General features: G+C 35.0%; 1 pseudogene; it reads left to right on the plus strand.

Moving 5' to 3' along the window:
* The first annotated feature begins 1,637 nt into the window (after nt 1–1,637).
* LOC115869638 lies at nt 1,638–1,798 on the plus strand (annotated as a pseudogene).
* Nucleotides 1,799–5,759: the final 3,961 nt, after the last annotated feature.

The following is a 5,759-nucleotide window of genomic DNA, read 5'->3' on the forward strand; positions in this document are numbered from 1 at the left end:
CGCACTCCCCCCATCATTCACTATGGTAAGATTTTTTTGTTCTGATGATGCCTTACACCTGATCCCTTCGACACCTCGTGGTTGTATAGGCTGGTGTGCTTCTTCCATGTGGGCTTTGTTGCTTCTGAGCTTGATGGCCGCTTGATTAGCTCACTCATTTCTGATGAGAAATTTGGAAGGCAGTTTTTTACCTTGCTAGCCAACTAGAAGAGATCCATATTCTTGCTAATTCTAAAGAATGATGATCCAACAGAAGGAGGAAATTGTCTAAAAATACTATGAATAACAAATGAAATTTTCTTAACATTTAACAGGGAGCTGTAAGAAATTAAAAGTTGATCTAGAAGAGGACATAGAATGAGGAATATCATTGTCCATGTTAGATGGATTCTGTTGTAGATTAATAATACTAGAAGGATATTTACCTGTGCTTCTTTGACTACACAAAGGCATTTGACTGGATCAAATCAAAGTATGCCTAACATGGCAAGTAATGGGAATTCCAGAACACCCAATTGTGCCCATGTGGAACCTGAACATAGATCAAGAAAAAGGGAGTGGTTCGGACCGAACAAGGGGATAGTGCATGGTTTAACATTAGGAAAGAATCAGTTAGGTGTGTATCCTTTGACCATACTTTTTCAGTATGTATGCTAAGCAAACAGTCCAAGGAGCTGAACTATGAAGAAGAACATAGCATCAGGTTTCGTTATCTATGATGAGATGGCACAGCCTTGCTTGCTGAAAGTGAAGAGTACTTAAAACACTGATGAAGATAAAAGATACAGTCTTCAATATGGCCTATGCCTCAATGTAAAGATAACAATCCTTACAACTGGACCAGCCAATAAAAACATCATAGAGAGAAAAACCTGAAGTTGTCAAGGATTTCTTTTTACTTTAAATCAAAATTTCACCATTTACTCCAAAACGTTAAGCAAAAAAGCCTATACTTGTTAAGTTGGTTCAACTCATAGCTATTCCATTTATTGTCTAGTTACTGGGTCATCATCACAATTGTTGCTGTGTTTGAGCCCATTGTTGAAGTCACTGCTGTGTCCATTCATTTCCTTTAGGCTCTGGTCTTCCTCTTTTTGAATGACCTTCTGCTTTACCCCGAGAGATGTCCTTCTCCAAGAACTGGTCAGTATTCTGATCTGACACCTAATAAGTGCATCAATTTTTGATCTTTCTTATTCATTGTCCATTTTTCTCCTGCACATGAAGCAATTGAAAAAACCACGGCTTGGGTCAGTCACTTCTGAAAAATAGAATTTTAAACTTAGTTAAAATTAGCATGACTGAATTATATGTAATTAAAAAATATGTCAAAATATGAGTTTGATTATTAGAATGTTAAAGCACTTTTGTCCTTTTTAATTTGAGCCTCAGTATCTTCTGCTAGTATAAGTCCTGTAAAATTCTAATTGTGAGAAATTTGTTAATTCAGTTATTTAAATTTTATTTAGAATTTTTGGTACAGAAAATCTGGAATATGGAGAAAAGGAAATAAAAATTCACTCATTTCCACAGGACTATAAAAGACACTTCGTCGAACATTTTCTCTTTTTAAAAATGTTTTCTTAAATATAATTTTGTTTTCATGGTATTGTACCCAGATGCAGAATGTGTAACCAATCGCTTCTCGGCCTTTTGGCTAAGATCAAGTGATTGTGTAGCCAAGTTTTCCTTTTAATGTAAAATAAAATTTTCACATTAATTTTTAAAATATTTTTGAAAGAGTTTTAGTTTTTTGTTAAATAAACGTAAGCAATCACATTTTGTTTACGTAGCCATTCTCCTATCCCTCCAATTCTACTTTAAAATGTTTTTGTTCCTGTATATGACAACTGGCTGGTAGTTTTGTAGATAAAGCCCTTTTCATATGTTGGAGTATTAGGGTAGTTTGCCATTAGGTTAAAAGGAAGAAGCAGTTTAGAACTGTGAAAACTGTTTGAGAGATTCCATGACTGGTGTCAATGGTTTATGAACTGAAAGTCTAATTAAAGATGCCTTAGGATAGTGGTTCTCAACCTTCCTAATGCCGCAACCCTTTAATACAGTTCCTCATGTTGTGGTGACCCCCAACCATAAAATTATTTCCATTGCTGCTTTATAACTGGAATTTTGCTACTGTTATGAATCGTTGAACTCCCCCCCCCCCACAGGGGTCGCGACCCACGGGTTGAGAACTGCTGCCTTAGGAGCCAGGCCTTAGTGATTGATCTGATCATCTGAAAAATCAGCCATGGAAAACTCGGTGGAAAACTGTTATGCACTGACACACATGGAGTTGCCTTGAGTTGAAGCTGATGACAGCTGGTGGTACACATTGAGACAGACACTAATGGCCAATTGCTTGGTTTCAATCTGACTCTGTCATTTTTAGTTTTAGGACTATGCAAGTTATTTAATATCTCTAGTCTGTTTCCAAACCAGACTCACTGCCATTGAATTAATTCCAACCCAAAGCAGCCTTTTGCTCACTCACCTATAAAATGGGGGTACAGTAGAGTCCCTGTCACAGTGTTACTGGGAGAGTAAAATATACTTTACATGTTAAACAAGCATGTAGAACAATATCTGTTACTTAATAAATCTCTGCTAAATGTGAAATAGTTTTTATTGAATTTGTGAAATGCTCCCCAAAAGTTCTGTTATCATTTTATAATGTTGATCGCAATGTGTGATAGGACCAGGTTCTCTGATCCTCATCATGTATGTTAAGACCTTCATTTTACTACTAATTTAATAATTGAGAACAGTACTTTAAAATATTTACTTATTTGATTTGTAAAGCTAGTGAATATTAAAAAAACCTTACAGCTGTACTTACTGTGAATTGTCTGATTAGGTTTTATCCATAGTTTATTTGGGGCATGGATTTTTAAAGTTTTTTTGTATTTATGATTTTTATATAAAATTAAGACCTTTACTCCATTTTCTCATTTGGTTACAGAGAAGACTTTCTGTGTAGTTAAATGCCTTTGTTTCCTGTAGTACATTTAGGGTTTTAATCAATTGTAGAATGAGAGAGTTAGGAAGGATAGCAAAGTATTAGGATTTTTGACTTTTGGAAACACAAAATTTTGATTTAATGATCCTTGCTCCATTTTGTTCATTCCCATTATAATATATCTATATATCTATATCATTAATAGCACACAGTACAGAGAGGAGAAACTCTTTTATGTTTACATTTAAAAAAATAATTTAGCATTAATAGCTAATCTTTTTCCTACTGAGAAGTTTTATTTATCTTATCAGCATTTTTAGAGTCACAGATAACATTTTACATAAATGTGGAGTGGTTCTATTTCTTTACATACCTTTGCTCATGTCCAATTTTTCCATACTCTCCTTTTTTCCTTCAATATTTATATTGGCAGCCGCCTAACTAGTGCAAACTCCATACTTTCATAAAGTACCTAACTATACTATGCCTACTAACGTATGCAACTTGTTTATGTATAAGTGAAAAGTTCATTAAAACCAATAGTGTATGATCAATCTTAACGTTGACAAGATTTTGGTCTATAGAACGAGGCATCATACAACATCTTAAGTTTGTGCTCCACCTTTGGTTATATGCTATAAAGTAATTTCTGATTGTGCTTTTCTCACTATCATCGAGTCAGTGCTGACTCATAGTGACCTACCTATCTGTGTATTTCTGAGACTGTTAACTGTTCATAGGAGTAGAATGTCCAATCTTTCTCCCTCAGAGCTGCTGGTAGTTTTGAACTGCTGACCATGTGGATCGCAGGGCATAAAATTGGTTGTTTAAGAAACCCTTCCTCTAAGTACACTATTTTTATTAAACCTTGCTGAATACTTTTCACAGTAATGAGTCTCTTTGTGCTTCGTATACATTTTTGCATAAGGACTTTATAAAATTTATCAAAAAACCTTTTTTGGTAAATTTAATTAGGACAGAAATTTCAGAATTGACTTGTGTTGAATTTATTCATATTTGAAGAAAATTCCATTATAGTGGAAATATAAACTAAATAATTTTGCATTGTATGATCTAAAACCATTTAAAACAATTTCACAGTTCATTATAGACAGTACTTTGAAATTAACATTGTTAATTTCATTATACTAAAAGAATAGGCTTGTTCTGATTTTCAAGTTTTCCCGTCTCATAAAAGTCAGGTTTACCCAAGTTTGTTCATCTGTACACAAGCATCAATCATATAATCAGTAACTTTATAGAAGGGCAGTTTTCTTGGTTGTAATAAATCTTACTAATTTTGTTGTTAGGAATTTTAGTTACATTACATAAGCATTTTAGATTTGGAGAAAAATTTACTAGATACTAGATTTGAAGAAACTTTTGACCTGGCCTCTGTGGAAACAAAATCAGAACTTCTATTTGCCCAGCTATTTTCCCCCACTGCACAACCAATATTAAACATTTGTTTATTTTAAAATGGAAATTCTTTGGTGACCAAAAACCATTGTTAAATTTAAGCTAATACAGTCATTTATTAGGCTAGCAGAAGTAGACTATATTACATAATATTTGTTTTATTTTTGTTCCCTGTCAAGAGTAGAAAACACTTGGCCAGCTACATAGGGGAATAGAAACTTTGAGAAGTAACATTGTTTATTTGGCAGAAGGGTAATTGTCCATGTTTTAGATGCTTGTTTTTAAGTTTGGAAATGATCGCTTAAAGAAAACCTTAAACAATTGTAAAAACATGATAGACATCTATCTATTACTAGGAGGAAGAAAAATTTGAAAATATTGGTTATGGTATTTTAAGAATAATTTAATTGAGAAGAAACTTAAATGAGAAAAAGATTCTGTGGTTTGGGCACAGCTGAAGTGGACATTTTTGGTACACACTGACGACCATTTTAGGTGGTCATTGTTAGCTTTGATGTTGTGATACAAAATGATGAAAAACATGGCTGTTGTCCTTTGTTTCGTATTTTGAGCTCTGTTGAAAATGGCATGGAGGGCATATCTGACCTCTGATTTCACTGTTGCCACATTTTTTTTTTAACCTATTTTCCCTTTCTTCCCATGACACTATGCTTTTCTGACAGGTTGATTATTGATTTCAATGGTTGCATAGAACTCACAGACAATACTCACAGTGTTGGTAGTTTATTAGGGAATTTAACAGAATTTAATAGCCAGGATCAGAAAACATTAAGAATGCAGTCATTGGTCCACATCAGCACCCACATCAGCATCCCTCTCAGCCAGCAGCTAAGACTCTTGTTTAGACCTCAGCTTCTCAGCCACTTGTTCACTTGGCCTCTGTCTCCGTGGATAAGGAGGGCTCTGCCTCACAGTCTCACAGTCTCTTACAGAACCTCGTTCTGTTTCATAGTCATCTTGCCTCAGTCTCTCTCTGGTCTCAGCCTAGCTCCTTTGCTCTCTCCCATAGTTTCCATACCACAGGCTCTGGGGCCTCTGGTCTTGGCCCTCTTCATTTCAGACAGTGATGTGGCCCCTCTTCCTTGATGGTCCTAGGACTTCTCTCTGTGTTGGCTGCTTCTAAGGTGGCTCATTCTTAAATGGAGGGTGGCAACTTGAGTCACAAACTAACATAATTCCCATCAAAATGGGATTATAACTATAGGCACAAAGACTGGAATTTATAATATAACACATAAAGGATTATGACAGTTGTTAAGTGCCATCAAGTTAGTTCTAACTCACAGCAACATTGTGTACAACAGAAGGAAACACTGCTGGATCTTTCACCATCCTCACAGTTGTTATGTTTGAGCCCATTGTT

The sequence above is a fragment of the Echinops telfairi genome, unplaced genomic scaffold (genome assembly GCF_000313985.2).
Source record: "Echinops telfairi isolate 266 unplaced genomic scaffold, ASM31398v2 ScPeMD7_31;HRSCAF=116, whole genome shotgun sequence".
NCBI lineage: Eukaryota > Metazoa > Chordata > Mammalia > Afrosoricida > Tenrecidae > Echinops > Echinops telfairi.